General features: G+C 38.3%; 1 protein-coding gene across 1 annotated transcript in view; it reads left to right on the top strand.

Annotated features, from left to right (window-relative positions):
• Nucleotides 1–9,261, top strand: part of LOC124802772 (origin recognition complex subunit 6) — a 139,463-nt gene extending 130,202 nt beyond the window's left edge. Inside the window, exon 7 of the transcript XR_007017155.1 lies at nucleotides 9,116–9,261. The gene's annotated coding sequence lies outside the window, so the exon portion shown is untranslated. The remainder of the gene's footprint in view (nucleotides 1–9,115) is intronic.
• Nucleotides 9,262–26,742: the final 17,481 nt, after the last annotated feature.

The following is a 26,742-nucleotide window of genomic DNA, read 5'->3' as shown; positions in this document are numbered from 1 at the left end:
AAATTTTCCAGGTCATTTATTGATTTAATTTGTGTGGGAAGTTTATTATAAATAACTTTCCCATAATACAGCGGTCCTTTTTTATTTGGTATGGTGTTGGTGGGTTATAGATGAAAGTCTCCTTTTTGCCTGGTGTTATAGGAGTGGACATTTTCATTTTTCTGGAAGAGAGTGGGATTTTCCACTGAATATTTTTTCACAAACACAGTTATCTTACACACATACATGGAAGTGGGAGGATTTCTAGCTTTTTAAAGAGTGGTCTACAGGTTTTGTTCCGTTTTGCACCTTCCATTATTCTTATAATTCTTTTTTGTAGCCTAAAGAGCTTTTGGCTAACAGAAGAGTTACCCCAGAAAATAATTCCATATTTCAGTTGTGAGTATATATAGACATAATACACAGTTTTCAGAGAATCTTTGTTGTGGCATACCTCTAATATTCTCATTAAGTAGCATGTAGTGCTTAATTTCTTACAAACTTTTTCACTATGTGACCCCCATTTAAGATTATCTTGGAGCCATACTCCTAAGAACTTAATGTTGTCTACATTCTAAGGTCTTTGTCAGATATCTGAATCTGAACAGTTTGCTCTCCTTTTTTCACATTATAGAAATTTAGTGCCACTGTCTTACTTGCATTTATTACCAATTTGTTGTGACTGAACCAGTTTTCAACATTGTTCAGTGTCTCTGTTGTAGACTGCTGAAGCATTTCCATTTCTTTCCCACTCACTAGCACACTAGTATCGTCAGCAAACTGGATGACATTCCCGCAGAATTTGTTTAGGTCATTCACATATAACAGAAATAGAAGAGGTCCCAGAACTGAATCTTGTGGCACTCCATATTTAATGGTTTCATAGTTTGAATAGTGTTGAGTGAGTTTGATGAAATTTTGATGTTGCACTACAACCACTGTTTTTGACTGCTTGGGTATGACTTTATCAAGTTGTTAGTTGTTCCTCTAATCCCCATATTGTCAAACTTAGGCAATAGTTTTGTGTGATCTATGATATCAAAAGCCTTATTCCAATGACATTTTTGCCCTGGGAAAAGAATATTCGGCTAAACTGATATCCATGGTAATAAAAAAAACCGCAAAAATAGCTTCAAAACAATGATAATAGCTACAAAGACAATGGCAAAATCGACAAGAACTATGGAAGCAATTCTAAAAGAAAAAGAAGCTGTAAAACCGTCATCTGCACCAGCAAAACATGTGAGAATAAACGAAGAGCCAAGCATATCAACACTGATAAGTGAAGTGAATGACAAGGTAACCTTAGCTCGTCTTCAGTCACATGATTTTTTAAGCGAAAGCAAGAAAAACGTGATGTCTCCAAGGTAAGCAGTTCTCAGCATTTCTCAGTTCTCCATCAAAACATCCAGTCCATAAGAAACAAAATACAACAACTAGAAGTGGAGCTACAGACTTCTGATTGTTCACTTGTTTGCCTAACAGAACATTGGTGTAGGAAGTCTGAAATTACACTTGTAGCTTTGAACTCATATGATCTAGCTTGCCATTATAGCAGAACAACTTTGAGAGGTGGGGGATCATGCATATATGTAAAGGAAGGGATTCTGTATAATGTTAGAAATGATGTTATTCTGTTGAGTGAAGAAAAACATGCAGAGAGATCAGCTGTAGAAATAAGCAAGCTATATAAGTTCCCAAGTCTTACTATTTTGTGTATTTACCGTTCTCCAAGTGGAGACATGGATATCTTCCTTGCAAAACTAACCCAAGTGTTGGACTTGGTTTCTAAGCCCAAGGGCAAAATTCTCATTTGTGGAGATTTAAACATTAACACATTGCATCCAGATGGGTACTGCAACACAGTTTCTAAGCCCAAGGGCAAAATTCTCATTTGTGGAGATTTAAACATTAACACATTGCATCCAGATGGGTACTGCAACACATTCTTGAATCTCATGTACAGCTATAAAATATCACACTAGTTAACACTGCCACAAGGGTAACAAAGCTATCAGCTTCAATCATTGATCATGTCCTAATGGGCCTGGAGAAAAGAAACTGTGACATTATTGTAGATAACCTTGGACTTTCAGACCATTTCTGTCAGATCTTAAAATTACAAATCTCTACAGAAAACAAAACTAAAATACTCACACATAGAAGAGTTTTTTTTTTTAAATCAAAAAGATCAGAATTTGCCATGCAGATTAACAAAGAAACCTGGGATGAAGTCTACATGGAGGCCGGTATAGATAAAAAGTTTGTAAAGTTTCTATTAATATTTAAATTTAGATTTGAAGAAGTGTTCCCAAAAGTACTTAGAGTCATCAAACCTCTAAATAGAACCAACTGGGTGACCAGTGGGATAAGGAAATCCTCCCTTACCCTCAAGCACTTCAGTAACATAAAAAACCCAAATGATCACCCATCTTAAGAATACTACTGCACCTACAAAAGAATATATAGAAAAGTGCTACTAACAGCAAAGAAGTCTCGTAATGATAAAATTATAGATAAAGCAGAAAACAAGATAAAAGCAACCTGGAATGTCACCAAACAGGAGATAAATAAAAAAAAAGCTAAACAGGAAAACATCCTCTTACGTCACAACGGAGTTATAATACAAGAGCCTAAAAAAAGCAGCAAACTTTGTCAATCAATATCTCAGCAATATAGCCACCAAACTACAACAAAAATTTGACAGAAAACAGCATGTACAATCACTAAATTACAAACACAATGATGCTGCAACCCACCACCACAGAAGAAATAACCAACATTGTTCGGAACCTGAAAAATAAAACTGCAATGGGTATAGATGAAGTGCCTATGTGCCTGCTGAAGGACAGTATAGAAAGTCTCAATGAGCCTTTAACACACATCATAAATGAATCATTCATCACAGGTAACTTCCCAGAAGCACTAAAATATGCAAAGGTTTTACCCATACTTAAGAAAAGTGACCCAGAAAATATAGAAAACTACAGACCTATCTCTTTACTGTCATCCTTTTCAAAAGTAATAGAAACCATAATGAAAAAAAGACTAATGAAATATCTAACAAAGTACAATCTTTGTACAAAGAGCAGTTTGGTTTCAGGCCTAACAAAAGTACACAGACAGCTATAGCTCAATTTACAAACATAGTTCTTGAAGAACTAGATAAAGGGAACCAGGTAACAGGCATCTTCCTAGACTTCACCAAAGCTATTGATACAGTTGACCACACAATCCTGCTAAACAAACTGGATGCACTCAGCATAAGAGGAGTAGCAAACACATGGTTTCACTCATACCTGACAAACAGGGTGCAACGGGTAGAAATCTCTCAAACTAACAACAATCACGCTAGAAAATACGTCTCTGATCCAGGGTATATTATCATTGGAGCCCCTCAAGGAAGTGTGCTTGGTCCAATACCCTTTCTGATATATATCAACGATTTACTGAAGAGTGTTAAACTTGGTGAAATGGTACTGTTTGCCAACAACAGTGACATCCTGATCACTGATGCATCACAAAACGTACTAAACAATAAAGCTGAAGAAACACTTAAGAAAATGTGCAACTGGATAGATAACAACAAATTCACTTTAAATGTAAACAAAACCAATAGTATCAGCTTCCACACCAATAAAAAATCCAATGGTAACTCTATAAAAGTGAAAGATGAAAACATAGAATGTGTCTCAAAAACAGAATTTCTGGGGATGCATATTGACACTCAACTAAAATGGACTGAACATATTAATGCCCTTGGAAAGTGGATAGCATCAGCGTGCTACGCCCTTAGAATAATAAAATCGATGTGTAGTAATGCATCCGCTAGAGCAACTTACTTTGCATATATGCACTCAATCATTTGTTATGGAATAATCTTTTGGGGAACAAATACTCAGAATATGCAAACAATCTCCAAACTACAAAAAAGAGCCATCTGAATTATGACAAATAGTAACAAGAGAATGCACTGCACCAAGTTGTTTAAATCTATGGGAATCTTGACTGTTCCCTGTGAATACATTTTTCAAACAGTGATTCACATAAAGAAAAACATCAATCAGTACCCAACGAACAGTTCCCTACATGAACATGAAACCAGATCAAGTCACCACCTACATCTGAGCAGAAAAAACAAAACAGAAACACAGAATAGTGTACTATACAATGGGCTTAAACTATTCATCTAACTTGCACAGAATATAAAAGATAGAAGCGAAATACGTACTTTCAGACATAGCCTAAAAAGTTATTTGTTAGAAAAGTGTCTTTATTCTGCCAAAGATTACCTGGAAAGTAGGTAAAATTTTGTCAACAATGTGACTGATTAAGCACTGTAACTACAGGCTTTCTTTGGTATGTTCAATACCAGAGTGGTACATCAGATATAATCATGAAACACAGTAAGACAAATAATTGAAGTTTACATTTAGGTAATGCAATTGTACTTTCATATACCCTTGTGTCTGTATCATATATATGTACTTGTTGCCAACATCTATACAATCTATATTGTCTACGGATGCATAGAAAAAATAAATAAATAAATAATCTAGTCTCTGAAGTACTTCACATAATAGTTCAAAAATTGCTGTATCAGTTGATTGGCCTTTCCTGAAACCATGTTGTGCTGTGGATAGTATTTTGTGCTCTTCCAAAAAATCTACTACTCTTCTTTGAAAAATTTTTTCTATGATTTTTGAGAATACAGATAGTAGAGCAACGGGCCTGTAGTTAGCCACTTCATCCTTTTTACCATTTTTGAGTAGTGGTTTGAGTAGTGCCTCAGGAATTTGGGTGTAAGTTCTAGAGACACTTGACTTTCCACCATCTCGAACACTCGATATTTTAAATACGAGGGTGAGAGAGTGGAGGTGTGTCTGCCTCGCCGCTCATTTCTGTGTGTGCAGGATGGACGTGTATTGCGAGAATACCGCAATAGTGACGGTCGATCGGCATGGACAAGTGTTTGCCGCTCGCGCCATAGAAGCTGTATGTCCAGTGCAAGAAGCAAGCATGCTTTATTTCTTGATAGTGTAGTGACTGTATTTGTTGTGAACAAATGAATTATGTATTGAACTCAAGACACTTACATTTGATTTTCTGGCGTTGGACTTGCTAGAAGCAAGAACTGGTTTTATAGTGGTTATTGAACCAAACATACTGTAATTGTATCTGTTAGTATCTACATCTACATTTATACTCCGCAAGCCACCCAATGGTGTGTGGCGGATGGTATCTGATGGTCCAAGACAGGGTTGACTTGCGAGAGTTGAATGCTGTGTGAAACTTGTGAAGTTGTTTTATTGTGGAGATGAAAATACAACAGAGTTGAGCAAAAAGTATCGTAAGAGTACAGAACCATTTCAAGAGTAGAAAAGGAATCTATTTTGAAATTCCTTTAACCAGTTATAGTCTTTGGAGAAGAAGAGTTTGTGAAGATCGACGCAGCCATCTGACCCAAGAAGAAGATCGGCTGCACACAATACGTAAATCAACTGTGAGAGGCGTGTGAGTCTTGCACCCCAGTACCACACTGTCTTGTGTCATCAGAAACCATTAGAATGTTGACAGTTCATTTGGATCTGCTATATTAAAGGTTGTTAGTTTGTGTTTTACAACAGCTCAAGTATTCGTTCTGATGCATCAGTCTGTTCGAGTCTAGTCTGTATTTACAAAATGTAGTTTATTGTGGTTTTCTTAAAATTATCTCAACTTGGTCAGCTTAATAAGTGTGTTTCAAAACTGTATTCCAAGTCATGCTCAGTCAGTTACTCCACAGCTTTACGTCCATCTTCCTGTTACAAATTTGGTAGCAGAACGAGCTTGATCGATTGAGCACCAGGGATGGGCAGATATTAAGATTAAGTTGTGGCTGTTAATTACTTTGTATTTTCCAGAATGCGTGGCTTGTCTGAGGTGAAGTGAACTTTTTTATGAACTGGAGCAACAGGAGCTTGAACCCAAGTGTACGGTACAGGAATTGATTGAACAAATACATAAGCACTATCATCTTCCAGCGGCACACAAAGTGACAGCACCCAGTGAGCTAAAGTTGGCCTCTCCTGCTGTTTGTGAAGCGTTGGTAGAGATCGTCGAAATTATCCTGGACTCAGAGCATTGTATGACTAGTCAGGTTTGTAGGTTACAGGCCCGATTCAATCATTTTCTTGATAGAATGAATGACTTGGTTGGTGTTGATCCAGGACAGGCCAAGGATCTACAGAATTATACTGATAATATTTGGGAATGGTTGTACAAGAATGTTAATAAAATGGATGTGCAGAATGCACATCCTGTCAATAATTTAGGGGCATACAGTGTGGACATGAAGGGAATGGTCCTGAATATTATTTTTACCAAGTTGCAAAATCTGTTGCAAGGTATTTTAAAGCAGTGCTCTAGCATGCCGCTTGAGTTGGCGTATTCAATCCTGAAGCTTTTGTATTTTTCATTAGAATTTCAACATAAGGCTTTGGTCATTGAACTAATTGAAATTGGTGCCTTAAGATTAATTGCCATTAACTGTGGAAGTTAGGCAGTGCAAGGAGATTTTGCCAGCCTTACAACATAAGAATACTCAGCAAGAGTGTAGGCACTGAATAATTAGGCTCATTCCTCCCTGAGCTTTGAGTGAAATAGTTTATTGGCAGTATGAAAATGAGCAGGATTCTAATGTACCATTAGTGGAATATGTTGCCCAAATTACGAGAAGCATATTGGCACTGGTTCTGGATCACACAGACGAACAGGTCGTAACATTCTTATTAGAAGGATTAAACACTGAAAGTAGGAAAAGGGTGGTATTCTGTCATGTATCTAGGACATTTTTACAGTTAGAGGATCTGATCAGACAGATTCAAGCTAGGAGTATCTAGACTACCATAGACAGAAATGGGAGGGGAAGAATTTTGTGAGCAAGAAAGTGAGTGCTGAGGAAAATACCATCCAGGTCAGGATACAATCAGTAGGTACTGAGGAACAGAATTTGTGAGAGGGGAAAGCTCAAAATTGAAATTTTGGAATTGTAATACTCCTGATCATGTGAAGAAGGGTTGTAATGGGAAGACGTTTGCAACTTTGTGTTATGACAATTATTGTATCACTGACAGGATAAACTAATATGTGCAATTAGGGATGTGTCGAATAAACAACTGACCTTTGTGTGTATTGTTGTATGTAATGAGCTAGTTTGTGCACTCTTGGATTTAGGGAGTACCATCTCAGTGACTGATTATGTCTGGTTCACCCAACAGCAAGGTAAATGTAAGTGGGAAGAATTGTCATTGTAAAAGGGGTTGTTTATGATGGTGGATAAATCAAGTTTAATGGTTAAAGGTAGTTTGCTGATTAAGGTAGCCTTGGGAGATATTGAGTGGAAAATTAATATGAAGATTGTTAAAAATCTGGCCTTATCTTGCATACTTAGAGCTGACTTCATTGAAAAGGTGGGCATAATTCCGTATTGGGATTGGAGGAGCTTTTATTTCAAATTTAAACCAGGAACTCTGTTCAAGTTCTGCCAGCATGGTGAATGTGTTGCCATGGTAACTGGTAAGGAGAAGTCCCAGGAGAGCAGGACAGTTGAAGAGGAGTCAGATACATGTAATGATAAATTAAACCATTTGAATCATTTGTTAAGAACAAAATCGAAGCTCTTCATTCTCAATTTCCGGATGTGCTAACAAAGAAACTGGGGTCACCCGAATGCTTGAGTATGACATTGAGCTAGTGGACCATGTGCCAGTTAAGATGACACCGTATAGGTTACCTGTGCCTATGATGAATATATTACAAGAAAAAAATTAAGAAAATGGTCGATCAAGGTGTCATTCATCCCTCTATGTCACCCACCATAGTGTCAATATTTCTGGTGCCTAAATTGAGTAGATAATATTGGCCAGTAGTGGATTATTGGGAATTAAATAAAAAGGTGTAGTTAAAGTCGCTACGGTACCTCCGCCAGACCTTCATTTGTGCTTTGGGTGGTTCCGAGGGGCTCAGGTTTTTACCACATTAGATCAAAGCCAAGCTTACAGCCAGATACCTTTAGATGAACAATTCAAGCCAGTCACTATGTTTGCAACTGATTGGAATTCATGTGACTCTAACAGAGCTCCTTGTGCACTGGTGGCATTTAGATTTGAGGTCCACAATATCAAGGGCTGAATGTGTTGGCCAATGGCTTAAGTTGCATGTATGAACAGGGTGATGATAGTCTATCACATCCTCCAGAGGATGAACAGAAACAGGCAGGTCAAATTTAGTTCTATCCCAACTCAGATCCCTGGTTTGTTTAGAGATATTTGAAACTTTCAAGATTGGGCTGAATTTGTGAGGGTCATCTAGCAGAGGATTGTGGATACTGAGCATGTTGACCTTTTTAAATGAAAGATTATGTGTTGTGTTGTAAGGTGCATAATGAGGGACAACCTAAGGCTGTAGCACCTGAGGAACTGGTCCCGCTGTTGTTAAATATTTCCATGAATCCCCAGTGTCGGATGGAGGAGGGGGCAGGGCATCTGGGGACATACAAAACACAGGAAAAGATCCAAGAGTTTTCCTCATGGCCAAAAATGGACACAGTGATTCGCAAGAGGGTAGCCAACTGTCAGGTATGTGCTCTGAGTAAACCAGCTCAGAATACCAAGGTTGGGCACTTGGCTTCAAAGCCCATTGAGAAGGCATTTCAGGGCATGTGTACTGATTTCATGGGTCCCCTGCCAAGAACTGTGGACGTGAACAAATATATATTAGTTTGTATTGATGCCTGTATCAGATTCAAATAGTTGTTACCAAACAGAGGAGCAACAACTCATGCAGTCACCCAGAATTTAAGTAGGATATTTGGTACATTTGGACCACCAAAACCCATCATTACTAATAATTTGAGCTGTTTTACAGCCAATGGATTTGAACAATTTTGTTTAGGGATGAGAGTCCAACACATTACCATGATCCCATACTATCCTAAACCCTCTCACACTGAGCACCTTCACTGTGCAGTGATTCAAGAATTTCCACATAAAGTCTGGAACCACTCGACCTTCTGCCGCCTGAAACATGTGATGTTTTAAAGATAAATGTGAGAGAGAGAGAGCCTATTTACTGCGCAACATGTCTGTGTGTGCAGGATGGACGTTGGTCATGGGAGGACAGGAGTTGCGTCAGACGAGCAACGCCGACAAGTGTTTGCCGTATGCTGTATGGAGGGTGCAAGGAGTAACTACACATTATTCCTTGGTGGTCAATTAATTGTAATTGTTATAGACAATTGAAACATGATGCGTCTAGAGACTCTTACTTAATCTTAATGTTAGACTTGCTAGAAGCAAGACCTGTTTTTGAATTTCTGGTGGTTATTAAACCCATTACATTGTAATTATAGTTGATAGTATCTGATGGTTATCAATGTAGTTGATTTTCAAGGGTTTTTATGCTTATATGAAACTTGTGGAAATGAAAATATACCTGAACTGAACTGAAAGTATGAGGGTACCGAGTTATTTCTAGTGAGAGAGAGAGAGAGAGAGAGCATTTCTTAGTTCCTCTAACCAGCATTATTTATTCGGAGAAGCAGCCACATATTCAGAGAAGAGGATCAGCTAAACATTTCAAGTAAGTCAACTGTAGTAAGAGAAGTGCGAAGTTCGCAATCCAGTTTTGCACTGCCTCTCTTGTTGCCAAAACAGTTAGAACATGGTAACCGACGTGATCAGGACTCGAAGAAAGAGGAATTTTGAAACGAAATCGAGATAAAAAGATATTGTGAGTTGCCATAGCTTGGGTTCTGCATAAACAGTAAAAAAGGGGCGAAAATTAATAAATACCATACAAGAAAAGACGCAAGGAAAATCTCAACAGTTTAGACTAAGAAGAGTTACGACGAGATCTATTTGACGATCCAGTGTGGAGAGTAAACAGCCCTCACACACATCACGGGGGTGAGGACCCTGTAACCAGCAACCAACGCCAATGGCACCAGCTGCTGCTCACCAGTGCTGACTACAAATCCTTTCAATGGCGCTGTCGCTGAAACCAACCTACGATGCTACCGGTGCCCATGCTGTTCACTGGCGCTGATTCCACACTGGCTCACTGACGCAGCCTAAAACTCTATGCAGGGTGAGCGAAAGACAATAATTATTTGAGTGTGAAGTTAATGACACGGTTCAATAATAGACAGTTAGTATAGGTATTATACCCAGAGGTGACTTTATTTTAATGATCACTAGAGCTAAAAGTGAGGGGAATATGGATGATACTCAAAAGACTGGGCAAATATCAGAACCAGCCATGGCCATGACAGTGAGAAAGAAATGCCAGACTGGACTGAGGTAGCAAATTTAATTAAAGCACTAAGTCTTAAATTAGACTCAGCAAATACTCAACTAAATGCTAGATTAGATGAACAGAAGGCAGATTCAGCTGCTATCAGAAAGAAACTAAGTGCTACTTTAAGTGAAAAACTAGAAGCACAGGGTGAAGTTTTAAATGCTACATTCAATGTCTTAAATGATAAAATGGAGAGTTTGCAATTTGATTTAAAGAATGAATTAAATAATTCCCTGACTATCCATGTAAACCAAGACACAGAGTAACCAGTTTCAGGACTTAGCTAAAAAACTAGAATTTGATATTGAAGATAAATATAATAATGTAGAAACTGAACTTCGTGAAAAGTTAGGATCATTTCAAAGCATATGCAGTGTTACATTTGATGCCGTAAAGCATAGGTTGCACACCTTAAAAGAGAGTTTGGACAAACAGGATAAATTAATACCTATGGTCCAATCATAAATTGTAGGCTTGAGCATCCAAGTAGGTGATGTGGAATGAAATGTTAAAGAGAAACTAGCCATTTCAGACATAGTAAATATAAGTAATCTGGAGGAACAGGTAGAAGAGATAAGAGACAGAAAAGTTGCTGCAAGGGTAACATCTGACAACATTTCTCAAAATTTAGCTTTGGGACTTAAGGATACTAGGAGAGGCATACATAATTTATGGAAAGAATTCGAACTTGTCCATGCCAAAGTAGAAAGTAGAATAACTTTGCCTAATGTTGTGTTTCCTAGTAAAGTGATAATTATTTTGTTGTGGCGAGGCTTTCACACAAAATTTAACAAGAAGTATTGGTCTGTAAGTAATCGAGTGAGGTTAATGTCAGATCCATGGGATCTGGGCAGAGTCACATCTGCCTCCAAGGGATGTTAACATTCTGTGTTAATGGGCAGAGTGACGACCGTCGGATCCCTAGTTGTTTCCAGTGTTTCTTCTGCAATAAAATTTTTATGCACCGAATTCCCCCAACTTAATACACCATCCCCCTACTTCTTACACTATCCCCCTACTTCTTATACTATCCTATTATCCACCATTAGAGAAACATACTAGTGCGGATGTGTGATAACGGCACCCAAAACTGTTCCTGGTATGTGATTAAGTCGTCCTCGGCTGTTGGAGGAGTGTGCCCGCTACGTTTTTGGAAGAAGTTGTGAGAGGATTGTGCCTGCTAAGTATTTAAGTCATCTCTCTAGTCAGTGGTAGTCTCGATTGTAATGCCAACAGCAGCCGACGTGGTCTCCATGTATAGTCATATCCCTGGCAGAGTAATTTGTTGATAAACAAAAAAACAAAAAACATAAAAAAACAAAAAAACATCAAAAAAACAAAAAAAACATCAACAAATTACTCTGCCAGGGATATGACTTTCTCAAGTCAACCCCTGAAATGAGATCATCCCTTGACAAAATTCTCCCCACACCACTCAGAGTTGCCTTTCGTTGCCCCCCTAACCTCCGTAACATCCTTGTTAAACCCTACAATATTCCCAGACTACCTTCTCTATCCAGCAGTTCCTACCCCTGTAACCGACCCCGCTGCAAAACCTGCCCCATGCATCCCCCCACAACCACCTACTCCAGCCCCGCTACTGGTAAAACATACGCAATTCAAGGCAGGACCACGTGTGAAACTACACATGTCATTTATCAACTGACATGCCTGCACTGCACAGCCTTTTACATCGGCATGACAACAACTAAACTGGCTGAGCGCATGAACGGACACAGACGAACTGTCCGCCTAGGAGATGCCCAATACCCAGTAGCGGAGCATGCCCTCCAGCATAATTCTAGGGACCTAGGAACCTGCTACACCGTATGTGCCATTTGGCTTCTCCCACCCAACACCAGTCCCTCTGAACTGCGGAGATGGGAACTTGCACTCCAACACATCCTTTCATCCCGCCATCCCCCTGGACTGAACCTACATTAAACAACCTCACTCCCATTTACTCTTCAGTCTTATCCTCTTTCCGTTTCCTCTTTAGCCATTCACGCATCTTTTCATCCTACATAGTTGTGTTTATCTTTATACTATATACCTCTTTACTTCTGTATGCATCCTCTTTGGTTTGAAGCTGGCACAGTACTTACAGTAGAATATCTTTGGCTTCCCTCTGACAACCATGCCTCCATCCTTGCTATCCTCCCTATTTTCCTTTCCCTGTTGCTTCATAACCTGGGTTGTGAGTAACTGAATCTCCTTTCCCTTCTTCCCTTTGTTTCCCCTCTCTCCTCCCCGATGAAGGAACATTTGTTCCGAAAGTAAGGAAAGTAAATTTTCGGTTCTGTTTTATGTGCATCTATCGGCTGTACTGAGCTGAGGTAAGTACTGCCCAGCCCCTCTATCTCTTTGTTAGTATTTGTTTCACATCTTTATATGAGATTTTCCATTAATCATTTAGAGCCTATTTATTGTGCAACATATGTCTGTGCGTGCAGGATGGACATTGAACATGGGAGGACAGGAGTTGCATCAGACGAGCAATGCTGACAAGCATTTGCCGCTTGCACCATAGCACCTGTGTGGAGGGTGCAAGGAGTAACTATGTATTATTCCTTGGTGGTCGAATAATTGTTCTTGTTATAGACAATTGAAACATGATGTGTCTAGAGACTCTTACTTAATTTTAGTGTTAGACTTGCTAGAAGCAAGACCTGTTTTTGAATTTCTGTCGGTTATTAAACCCACCACATTGTAATTATAGTTAATAGTATCTGATGGTTAACAACACAGTTGACTTGTAAGAGTTTTTATGCTTATATGAAACTTGTGGAAATGAAAATATACCTGAAATGAACTGAAAGTATGATGGTACCAAGTTATTTCTAGTGTGTGAGAGAGAGAGCATTTTTTAGTTCCTCTGACCAGCATTATTTCTTCAGAGTAGAAATTGTGGAGATTGATGCAGCCGCATATTCAGAGAAGAGGATTGGCTAAATGTTTCAAGTAAGTGAACTGTAGTAAGAGAAGTGTGAAGTCGCAATTCAGTTTTGTACCGCTTCTCTTGTTGGCTAATCTGTTAGAACTACAATCTCAGATCTGCAGTGATCACCTACCATAGTAAGGATCAATGTAATTGGGACTGTTCTCTGTGCTGGTTGACCATGGCATTTCATACCACATGCCATGAGGCTCATGGATCAATTCTGGCCAAGTTACATCTAGGTTATCTGATTGCAATGCCACAGTGTAACTTGTGGGAAATCTAGAATCTATTGCCTGAAGGGAAGAATCCCCAAAAGGGTGCTGGTCACTGGAGACTGGCCAGGAGAAATATCCGGGAGGCCCACAGGAAGGAAACTATGCATTACAACCAGCAGCACCAGCCTAATGATTACCGAGTCGATGATGTCGTCTACATTAAGAATTTCCAGGGAGTCAGTAATGGGGTGGAGTGAATCTCAAATAATAGTGCCCCAGTGTAGAGGGCCATTGTGTATTAGAAGATTTCTTCCTCTGCTAACAGTGCTGTTAGAAGATCAGTGCACTGGTAAGGAGGTTACAGCTCACCTCACTCAGATTAAGCCGGGTGCTAAGAATTAATGAAGGGAGTTTTCAGCCAAGGTCAAGTTTCAGGGGGAAGAGTATGCACAGAGTGCCTGTACTGCTGGTCACTGGAATCACATACCCAAACTGTCTATTCATAGAAACTATCAGTCCATACATGGGGCCTAAACCATTTGCTAACACATTTTCATAGTCCTTGATATTGCGGACATCGAATTTAAACATCCTGGTAGTTTGGTGGAATAGCTCTGACAACTGTGTGTGACAGTTGTACTTGGAGGCATGCTTTAGCCCTGGCTGAATTGATATCATTTATTTTGTGTGGCACTCAATCACCCTTCAGGCTTGTGTCGTGGACACACTTCATAGTGGAAAAGTAAGACATGTCAGAAGTTGTGTAATGTTGGTGAGACATGACTGTTGCAGACATTTTATGATTGTGAAAGGAACTTGGTCTCTTGTCACCATGCAGAGAATAAGGGAATATATGTTTTGTCTTCTAAACCTTATTGTACTGTTTTAGTGTATGCTTGTCCTTCAAAGACGAATTCATGAATACTCCAGGTGACAATGTATTTGACGTAATCATTTTAATGTACCCATTTTATTTACCTGTCATGGATTCTTGAAGGAGTTGAATTGCAAAGTGTTGGTCACAATGTACGATTATCTGGCTAAGACTGATTTGCTGAGGGGTTGACATGATGATTTTCCTAACAGTCTTTTTAATGCATTGATGTTAATTATTAGTTTTACTCTCTAAGAAGTGGTATATTTCAAAGTTTTCGTTAAAACCATTTCTCGTGCCTATGAGATTAATCTTGATAAGAGTGAGTAATTTTATAGCCTGTTGGCTAGTTTATTGTTAATGTCAGTTAATGATTTATTTTGTGCTGCATGTTTGCTTTTTCAATTATTGCTGCATTACTGAGGAAACTTATGATTGATTGGATTACTGAGAAAACTTATGATTGACATCTTGACAGATTGTTTGGATCTCCTATAACAGTGGTTATTACTTTGTGTTTTATAAAAGCTCAGGTATTACTTCCAATGCAGCAGTCTGTTAGAATCTAATCTGTATTTACAAAATGTGGTATTTTATTTCAGTTTTCATAAGATATCTCAACTTAGTCATGTTAATAAATGTGTTTCAGAACTGTACCTCAACTCAAGCTCAATCTATCACCCCACACTTTTACATTCACCATCCAGTTATACCTCAGTTCTTGGTTAGAGAACCATTGTTTCAAGCTTCTGTCACAATTGCATATGCATTAGGATGTTAGCAAAGTGACATTGTGCAAACTCCACTTCTTTTTACCAAAAGAAGCAAATTTTTAACATGGAAACAAGAGAAATATGGATGTTACTTGGAATTCGCCACATATGAATGGATGGTTTTCAAGTAACAGTAAGTTTTGGTCACTACAATTACAATGAAGGGGCTCTACTATCCACATAGAAAACTTATACAATTGCACCATGAAATACCTTGTCTGTGAAAATTGACACATGAATATTACACAAACGAGAGTGTAAAAAATAGGGCCTACAAAGAGCTGGATGAAACCTTTCTAGACAGCATTATAAAAAGCAAACATTAAAATTTGAAATGAAGTTTCAGATAAAAATTCTTTGTTTGTGTGATCATATTTTCTGTAGCTGATTTATGATAGTTGAGGGTATTTTAAATCTCTGTCTGCAACTATGGTACATGAAACAATATTGCCAGATCAGGGAATACCTAAAAAACAAGTGAGCAAAAATTGGTCATAATGTATTATAAGTAACAAAAGTTACTTTTGTAGTGACTTGTTTTTAGATGTAAAAAAACAGGTCTGCCTGTAAATATATTCATTTCAGACCTCTGACAATATTTTATTTCAACAAAATGAAACACTTCTGGTGACAAAAATATGCGTTTTATTGTAGTTGCAAAGACTGATTTAAAATATCTGGAATAATTTTGAAAATAAGCTCAGAAAGATATAGACATCTCAAAAGAAGTGTAGGAGAGTGGATGTGTTATATAAACCCTGATGTGTTTGTATAAACCAGCACTACAGTGAGTACCCATAGAATGTTGCTTATACTATATTCATAATTGAAGGCTATTATCCACTGTGTTAAGACCATTATTTTAGGGGTATTGTGTGATTTGTCTTTCAAGAAATATGTGAGTACATAGTGTAAAAACTGCAAGTGGCTGCCAGTATTTTCTTCCTAGCATTGTCCATACTTTCTCTTGAATATATAAACTACTTTTAAAGTGTGAAAATGAACTACAGTAAATAAAATGCTGCAATATATAATATACTTGAAAATTGTAGTAGACTCATTGAATGTTCCATTTTCTTTAAATTTTCAACAAATGCTTGATGTTTTCCTTTTATTTACTGAATATCAGCTCTAGCCACAAATTCTGTGTTCTTACACTCATACAGGTTACACTCTAACTCAAATTGTAGAAGATACATGAGCTTGCTGAAGATAATATGATAGACAAAGATAAATGTTTAATACTAGAACCGCCAGGACATACTGTATACCTAGAACCGGCAATGCAGTAATTTTTACCACTATAAGAAAATTATTATTTTCGTTCTCATTATCATCGTTTGAAATGTGTATTTTAGGTTTACAAAACTGAAATAAGATGAATTATATAAGTTTTCTCGAATTTAATATTTTTTCCATTTATTACAAACAATAATGAGTTTTTAAAAACATTTTACCTAGTTAACAAACACAGTTTTTATTTCAAATTCTTTTAGTAAAGAAGCTGATCTATTTATTGCATGCTCATAATTATAAAATTAATTACTGTAATATTTTATGTAGTACACTTATGGTTATGAAATCTGTTTGCCAAATCCACATACCACAACATATTTGTAAAACACTGCCTGACTTTTTCTTCAGTTTATTTTCACTCACTGATGTGAATAACACATCTTTAGTAGCAGGAACTACATACCACATCCTTAGTTATGTCTTTTGAACAAGAACCACACACTTGCCATTTACACTTTTTGCAGATATAACTTGTCTTACTCCTACACTTCTCCATATGACATTGTGTCCTCATTTTATTTCCTTCCACATAGTTTCCAGATTAAGCATCTGTTTCCACCAAGCTACTTTTTGAGTCCATGTACCCCATACAAAGCTCCTCTGCTACCTTCAGGATATAATTTTGATGAGTGATCTTCATCCCTATTACTTTCTTGAAAATGATCCATGAATTGATAGCTGCCAAGTCAAGAATATTATAAAATACATGAACTGGCCATCTGTGAGTACCAGCTCAGTGTTTTTTCGGAAGCATATTCTTGTTTCGTTTGCCGTGATATGCAGTAAGAGTGCCACTGGAATGTTTGAAGAGATCTGAGTCGTAAAGATCAGCCTTCATTGCCATCACAACATTAGGGATTTCTCTCATCTAGTTGTTGCAACAATGCTAGTACCATTAGTTCTCAACTTCTCACCCCGTTTCACTGTTGTAAAAAAAATTATCCATAGTAACGTTTTGCCTCTTCTTTTGAAACAGCTCCATGAACTTCATTATTATACTTTCAGGAAGTGTCTGGTCACTTGATCTGTGGTCATCTTTTTCTAAATAAAGGGACCCATTGCACAGAAACTCCAAGTCGACAAGCCAAAATTTTACACCAAATTTATCTGGTTTGTTTGGCATATACTGTAAGAATGTACACCTTGTTTTGCTTGGAAACAGCTGTTCATCAGCACTCAGGTTTTCATTTGTAATATAAGTCAAATGGCAATTTTCAATGAATTTGTTCCAAACTTATGATACTACAGTGAATTTATCTGTCTTCGAATGTTCTGATCTTGTTTTTCCAACACCGAAATGCAATACTCTTAGAATTTTTTGAAAGCAGTTTCTCTCCAAAGTATTACTGAAGATAGGTGGTCCCCACTTTTTAGATCACAGTTCATCAAGTTTAGTACTATTGGCTCCAAGAACACCACAAGCATACGATAAAGGATAAAAGCCTCCAGTTTCTCCAAACTTACACTCCACGATTCATTTCCTAGAACAAGTTTTGCCTCCATTTCTGTACAATGTGTTATGTCTTTCAGTATTGATTCATCAATAAACAGATGCCACGCACTTACTACATACCACTTTGAATATGGTGTAGGCCCTTGATTTTCTCTCACAATGTTATGACTCGCCAATCTGCCAGATGTGGTCTTTCCAAACTCTGATACAGTCCACTCCATCAGTACCCAGCAACATATTACGTGGTCCTAGGATGCGTGTGTTGATCAGTTCCTTTTGATATCTTCTTTTATGGGATACATTTTCTGCTGCTGTAATAGAACAATAGAGAACTTCAAATTAGAAGTGTTTGTTCAGAGTAATTGTCATATAAATCCTGAATTTTATATAAAAGTTGAGTTTTGACATGTAGATAAGGCATTCAACTACGTTTTCAGCATAATCTGAATCACTGCTTCCAGAGTGATCATTTGGTTGACAGTAATCTTCGTCCACATCTTCTCTGAGGTCTTCTGCATCTAGGTCACATTCTGCTTCAGGCTTATCATCTGGAATATCATCTAAGAGAGTGAACAATTCTGTGTCAGTAAGTGATGGAGATCTGCGAGCCATGATTACTAAGTTGCTACAAGCTAATGAATGACAATACGACTGGAGATTCAGAGACAAATAATGGACATAAGTAAATTAAAAGAGTATTATTGCTGTTTAGAGACTGATTGTTAACAGATTTAATCTCAACCAGAGGAAGAAGGACATGTAAGAAATTTTATTACAATAAACAATACAGCAGTCAAAATGACAGCACTCGCAGTTGTAGGTATAGTTGTTAACAACATCCTGCCCATTTTTCAAAAAATAAATGTATTTAGTATGGTTGATTCTGACCATTAACCTAGAAAAGTCACTGAAGCTCATCGCAATACGACAAAAACATGTTGCAGTCATTTGGACCGCTCTGGCGGTTCTAGTGTTAGTTGTGCTGGGTCAAAGTAAAATTCAGTCAAGAAAACCAATAAATTATGAGACAGAAACAGCGGATTTTTCGGAGTGAAAGGGATGATAGTTGTCAAAAAGCAGGTACTGTTGGTGTTTGGTGGGTTTAATGTGGACAGAGGTGCAGTTGGAGCCATCAGAGGGGAGGAGCTCTGTGTCTAGGAATATGCTGGGTTGGGAAGGACCACTTGAAGTGGATGGGAGAGAAGGTGTTGAGACCGTGAAGGAAGAAAGATAGGGTGTCATGGCCCTGGGTCCGGACCATGAAGATATTGTCAATGAACCTGAACCAGACTAGGGGTTTGGTGTTTTGAGAGGCTAAAAAGATCTCCTCTAGATGTCCCATAGAAAGGTTGGCAGAGGGTGCCTGGTGAGTGCCCAAAGCTGTGCTGTGGATTTGTTTATGTACCTTCCCGTCAAATGAGGAGTAGTTGTGGGTTAGGATAAAGTTAGTAAGGCGTATGCAGAATCAGTCAGTGGTTTGGAGTCTGGAGGACATTGGGAAAGATAGTGTTCAATAGCAGTAAATCCATGGCCGTGAGGGATGCTGGTGTACAGAGAGGTGACAGTGACCTGTAGGGATCCAGGAGGTAAAGGGATGGGGATGGTGAAGAGTCGTTGAAGGAAGTGGTTGTTGCCTTTGATGTGGGAGGCTAGATTAAGGGCAATTGGTTGGAGATGTCAGTTGATGAGTGCCGAAATTCTTTTGGTGGGGGCACAATAACCAGCCACAATGGTGCATCCAGGATTGTTGGGTTTGTGGATTTTGGGGAGCATGTAGAAGGTGGGTGTCATAGGGGTGAGGAGGGAAATGGATTCAGGGGAGGTGTTCGGGGAATGGCCTAAGGCTTTAAGCAGGGATTGGAGTTTGTGTTAGACTTCTGGGATGGGATCACTCTGGCAAAGCTTATAGGTGGAAGAGTCAGACAATTGGCAAAGGCCTTCTGCCAGTTGGTGGTAATGAGTGTGTTGCATGAGTTGTGCTTGCTTTTGTGTATATACACATTGTTGAGCTGTTGGAATGTATAACTCCTTTGTTGGCGAGGAGAGAGGGATAAGATCAGGAAACTTAAAAATGAAGGGAAGGTCACTCAGACCCCAGGATGAAAGGGCCCACCTGTAGTGAGGACGATGGTAGACAAACATGAAGACGGATGCATCAGACAGAGAGAGAGAGAGAGTAGGTCAGAGGTGATACACTCGTAAGCAGTGTAGCAGCTTCAGTTCAGAGATAAAAACAGAGTGAGAAGCGAATATAAAGCATAATGAAGAAAGAGAGGAGGCATATGTTAATTGGAATTAAGTCTAAGAGGATGTTGGGTTGCAAGGATATGTCAGAGGGAAAGTTCCTAGCTCTGGATTTCAGAGAAACTAAAATTAGGTGGGATAATCAAAATAGCCTGTGTGATGTAGCAAGGAGTTGGGTCTCTTCGGTCATACTGTAGAGCCTGTTTGACAACAGGGAACTGGGGGTCCTCAGGGCAGACAGTTCTATGCCCATTGTATGCTGTTCTGCAATGGACAGAAGTTAGTTCATAAACAACATGTGTTCTTTTGTTCATTGGTCTGCTTCCGATATGGGAGGATTTGTGAATGATGGGACTGGAGTAGATCAGAAATGGTGGCTGCATAGATCAGATTTTACAGTGAGGATGATTTCGTAGGTAGGAGCCTTTAGGGTAGGGATAATGGTTTGTTAATGTCAAAAGGTTTGACTAGGAAGCTGTGAGACAGGTGGGCAGCAGATAGTGAAACTGGATGGAATTGGGAGAGAGGATCTCATTTCAGGGCTTGACTTGTGGAAGTCAGGCTTCGCAGAGTAAAGTATTGAGGCATTAAAGGCCTGGGTAATACTGGGGATGCTCATGCAGTTTTTGAAAGTAGGAACTGTTTTAGTCAAAAGATGAAAGGGAGATACTGCTTGGAAAATTTGTTTGTGAATAAGATCTGTTGGGTAGTTTTGGGAAACCTCATTTGTGTAGGTGTTTAGGGATTTGGTGAAGGGAGTCATTGTCAAGGAAGGTGGCCTCAGATTTGGAATGGGACCAGGTTAATTTTAATTGGGAATAGGAGTTAAGTTGTTGCAGGAAACTGCAGAGTTCTTCAGCTTGAGTCCAGATCACAAGGATGTGGTCAGTACATCTGTACCAAGCCAGGGAGCTCAGCTTTCGGGTCTTGAGGAATACCTCTTCCCTGCAGCCCATAAAAAGGTTAGCATAGCATGGGGCCATCCTGGATCCCATAGCAGTCCCCTAATTCACTTGTAGGTGTGGCCCACAAAAGTGAAGTAGTGATGAGTAAAGATGAAGTTGGTTACACAAATGAGGTTTTAATGAGGTTACATCAATAGCAACAAGGAAGGTCTCAGGAGGTAGGTGGGAATTGCTTTGAGAGATTCCAAGAAGTGATGGTGTCGTTTATGGTGGAGAGGATGTTCTGTATGATGGGTTGGAGGTGCTAGTCACCTAGGGATGAGATGTGTTCATGGGATTTAAAGCCAGTTACTACGGGATGGCCAGGATGGTTGTATTTGTGTATCGTGAGAAGTAGATAGAAAGTGGGGGTTTATGGATCAGGAGGTGTAAGGAGTTCTATGGGAGAACCTGTAAAGAGCCTAGGGCTTCCAGGAATTTCTGCAGCTCAGTCTGGATAGAATGAATGGGGTCACTATGAACAATTTTGTACATTGAGGTGTCTAAGAGCTGATGATGCTCTACCAACTACTCCTCACAGTCAAGTACTACAGTAATCAAGGCCTTATGTGCAGGTGGGTGATGATATAGTGATCTGCCTTGAAATTTAGATCGCAATGATCTCAGTTCAGGAAGATTTGAGATTTTGGTGATATTTTTCAGATAAGATTGAGAGGCAATTCTGAGAATGAAAAATCCCTGGGATACCCAGAAAAGATGGTTTCAAGGAAGACTAGGAGTTTGTCTTTGGAGTCTGTGATGAAACTGTTGTAGACAGGCTCAATGCTCACTCTGTTCGTTGGGTTTGGTATTGGGTCAGAAGTGCTATTTCTAGTTGGGGTCATGGTTGAATGAGAGGATATCTTTGACTAGCAAAGCATGGTTGCATTTTGTTGTGGGGAGCATGGTTAGGCCTTTGGAAAGAACAGATGTCACAGTATTGGAGAGGGATTTGGATTAGACGTTCAGGACTAAGTGATGGCTAGAGCTGTAAAATTTTGGAGTTTGATTAGGATTATGGTGGGGCTTGGGTTGGGAGATGTGTCAGGGTTTGGGAGGTTAAGTAAGGAGGTGATGCTGGACTGTTGACTAGGAAAGAGAGGTGGGAGGGGGAAAGAGTGTTGGTGACAGTGTTGTGGACATTACTTTTGGGACAGGAGGATAATCTGATTCACTACCTTAGGTGGTGTGAGTGGTTTTGGTAACATGTATGGCTGGCTTTTAGAAGTGTTGCACTGAGTATGCTAGCACATACAAGGGCTAAAAATGAAGAGGATTTTAAAAAGTAATACCAGATGTGGGGACTGGTGCTCGGTAGAGGTGATGTATCAGTCAGAGAAAAGGCAAATAAGAGCTAAGTATTGTTCAGACTGGTATAATGCACCTAGAGATGGAGATTTTTAAATTAAGATCTTTGTGACTAATATCCAAGGTTAGAGAGGATTGCAGGGAGAGCATTTGTGTTAGTTGTTTGGCTTGGTTAGACCACATTTGCAGCAGGAATGTGGGTATCGAGGTATAGGATTAGGCAAGATGACAAGATAACTAAAAAAAGTGAGAAATGACTTGGACTGAGAATTTGAAAGAAAAAAGTCTTTGAGCAAGGCAAAGGTATTTATACATGGACAAATGGATGGTGAAGGAATGTTTATAAAACAGTGACAAGAGATAGCCATTAACTACACTGTAAAGATTTGTAGAAATCATATAAAACTCTGAGGAAATGGGGGAGATAGTTAAATACAGAAAAATAGTAACTAAATAAGTAAAGTGGTTGGCAAATTGAAAAGAAAATGAATTGCCAAGCATAGAGATAAGACAGCCAAACATAGAAAAGAAATGCTGAAGAATAGATATAGATAATTAAATAATGCATAAATTGGCAAACAAAGAAGAAATATATTACAAAAAACACTACAAAGGTTGCTCAGCAAACAAAAAAAGCATAACCAAACAAAGAAAAATGTAGGCTAGCAAAGAGGGGGATTGCAAATCGTACAAAAAGAAAGCTATGTATGGAAGAAAGATCACTGAACCTGAAGATGTAAAAAGAGCAGCAGATGTGGAAAGAAGGTGAAGAGTTCATTGTTTGCTGTAAGATTGTACAGAAAATAGAGAGTAAAACAGAAACAATACATATTTATCTACTATTATTTTTATTTACTTATCTGTTTCACCTAATCCGATTATGGGCATCAGGCCCTCTTTAACATAGGATCAGGGTTTCACACATACAATATCTATTACAGCATAGTTACCTAGGAAATAACAATTTTAATGTGGAATGTAATGTTAAAATGATTAGAGTGTTTGAAGTGAAAGACTCTCCATCTAGAAATAGGCCTATTTCAATAGTACCCGCATTCTCCAAGGTAATAGAATGCATCATGTACCAACAATTATCATCTCACTTTGAGAACCTAGGAATAATTAATGTTCCACAATATGGGTTTAGGAATAATCTGTCGACCACTGATGCAATCGACACGGTAGTCAGTTACATCGTCAAAGTTTTTGAGGACAAAAGCTTTGCTCAGGTCTCATTCTGTGACCTAAGCAAGGCCTTCGACTGTGTTGAGCACACACCATTACTAGAGAAACTAGAATTCTATGGCATCAAAGGAAACACTCTCAGACTATTAAAAGCTTATCTCAATAACCGTAAACAGATAGCTTGTGTTGATAAGGAAATGTCAAACATAGAAAATGTTAAAGTAGGTGTGCCTCAGGTATCTGTACTGGGCCCCTTCCTGTTTCTGATAATTGCTCAATGACCTCCCCTCGTTTATTAGATCCACCAGTGTATTGTATGCAGATGATACGACTTTTCTACATAGCAGTAAGAATCTTAAAGATCTTAAAACCTGTGCTGAAAATGCACTCACTAACACAGCATATTGGTCCAGAGCAAATGGTTTCTTGCTAAATGAAAATAAAACTCAGCAGATAATCTTCACTCTAAGAGACAAGCCTCTATCTGATGACCCTAGTTTTGTTAAATTCCTGGGAGTTTATTTAGACAAAAAGTTATCCTGGGGCCAACATGTAAACTATATTAGTAGTAAGCTATCTAGAGTAATTTATTTATTAAGAAAACTCAGAAATTGTGTACCTGAAACATATGTCAGAACATCTTATTTTGCATTTTTCCAAAGTATAATATCCTATGGTATTATCTTGTGGGGTAATTGCAGTAATATACATGACATCCTATTATTGCAGAAGAAAGACATTAGGATAGTTACAAATTCATCACATAAGGTTCACTGCAAACCCTTAATTACTGAACAAAAAATTATGACAGTAATAAACCTCTACATATACAATGTCTTAATGTATATGAATAAGAACCTCCAAGATGTGAAACGTAGAGAAAATGTACATTGTTACAATACAAGAAGCATCAAACACATATACATTTCAACAGCTAAAAATCCTGCCACTGCCATGCCTCTATATATTGGAACTAGCTTGTTTTACAATACAGCACTTGGACGCCCTCGACAGAAATGCAGACCGCCACACACGACACCAGAAACAAAACACAGTTACAAATTATAGCCCACAACACAAAATTATATGCGAATGGGGTTAAATGTATGGGCATTAAAATATACAACCACCTCCCAACAGACATAAAAACAAGCAAAAACCCAAAAATAATGAGAATTAAATTAAAGGAATTGCCGCTAAATCGCTGTTTCTATTCTGTACGTGAATTTCTTGAAACAAAATTTTAATTACTTGCAATAAGCCTGTTCAAATAACTTACGGGTTTGCTGCTGGGTGATGTCGTCGAACACCACCGATATTTCGACAGGAGCACACCCTGCCATTCTCAAGGTGCAAATGCAAGGAAGAAAAAATGTGCAAGCAAATTTAATACCTCGGTTCACAGAGGAGAAACGAGGAAGACACCACACACAGAACCAGTGTCAACACAACCAAAGATAACCAACATAAGAAATATCGATGGTTACTATTAATCAACAGGTGAGGTAGCACTAATTCTGTACCTCTGTTTTTTGATGAGAGACAGAGCTGGATTCCAAGCAGCATTTAAACAAAATCCACCATCTCTGTTAATAAGGTTGCCTGATAGTCTGATTTCAACAGCTTCCTTAATAACACTATCCCAATAGCTGGACGTGCAAGCCAGAATCTCCGTGTTGTTGTATTCCATAAGATGACCAGTGTCAAGGCAGAACATTGCAACAACACGGAGATTCTGGCTTGCTCATCCAGCTATTGGAATAGTGTTATTAAGGAAGCTGTTGAAATCAGACTATCAAGCAACCTTATTAACAGAGATGGTGGATTTTGTTTAAATGCTGCTTGGAATCTGGCTCTGTCTCTCATCAAAAAATAGAGGGACAGAATTAGTGCTACCTCACCTGTTGATTAATAGTAACCATCGATATTTCTGATGTTGGTTATCTTTGGTTGTGTTGACACTGGTTCTGTGTGTGGTGTTTTCCTCGTTTCTCCTCTGTGAACTGAGGTATTAAATTTGCTTGCACATTTTTTCTTCCTTGCATTTGCACCTTGAGAATGGCAGGGTGTGCTCCTGTCAAAATATCGGCGGTGTTCGACGACGTCACACGGCAGGAAACCCGTAAGTCATTTGAACATTCGAATCTATATTCTGTCTGTATCTCATATATGTATTCTGCTATGTGAACTATGTACCACAATCTTTTAATTACTTGTAATAAGCTGTATATTCACTGGAAGATATTTCTGCTTAGTAAGATAATTTAATTATTGTTTGTTACTCATATTCTGTCTGTATCTCTTATATGTATACTTCTATGTGCAGTATGCACCACTGTCATCTCTCATCACACACCACCTTTTTTTATATTTTGTCTATATATTCTATATGTATTCTGCTATGTGAGTTATGTGCCACTACTGTCATCTCTCGTCATATACCATCTTAACATAATTTTTCAAATTGACTTGTCCTGTATCATGATGTGCTTTGCTGTACAAATTGTATGATCTACAGGACCAATAATAAATCAAATCAAATCAAATACACACCTTTCCACAGATTATCAAAATCAATAAATAGCTATGAAGTCAGAGGGCACAAACTATTTAATAAGCTGCCACATGCTATACAGGAACTTCCTGAACATACATTCAAAGAAAGACAGCATGAATGGTTAATTGCCCACCCATTCTATGACATCAATGAATTCTTCAACTGTAAAATCCAGTAATCCAATAGATGACCCACTGTACATTTATTGTGATATAAGCTAAAATATTTCAGTAGTCAATACTTTTATCACACTGTATAGTAAATTGTAATCTTAATTTGATGTTGTCGGCTGCTGTAATGGCCAAAAGACAATAAAATCTATATTATTATTATTATTATTATTATTGTGAGTAAATTATACTGACTATGAACTAATAAACCTATTAGTGGCAGTACTTGTACTGCTGCAGCTGCTGGCACTATTATTGATAATAGTAGTAGTAATACTTATACTACTACTACTACTAATAATAATAATTATAATAATAATAATGACATTAATAACAGTTGTGGTAGCGGAAGATATACAAAGAATTTATAAGTGTATGGAACAGATGTTTTCTGATATAGCAAGTTCTGGGAAAAGGAAATTAAGAACACTGCATCAACTAAGATTACTGGAAAATGAGGGAGGT

Source organism: Schistocerca piceifrons, chromosome 6 (genome assembly GCF_021461385.2).
Source record: "Schistocerca piceifrons isolate TAMUIC-IGC-003096 chromosome 6, iqSchPice1.1, whole genome shotgun sequence".
In the NCBI taxonomy this organism is placed as follows: Eukaryota; Metazoa; Arthropoda; class Insecta; order Orthoptera; family Acrididae; genus Schistocerca; species Schistocerca piceifrons.
This window is presented reverse-complemented; position numbering and strand designations above follow the sequence as displayed.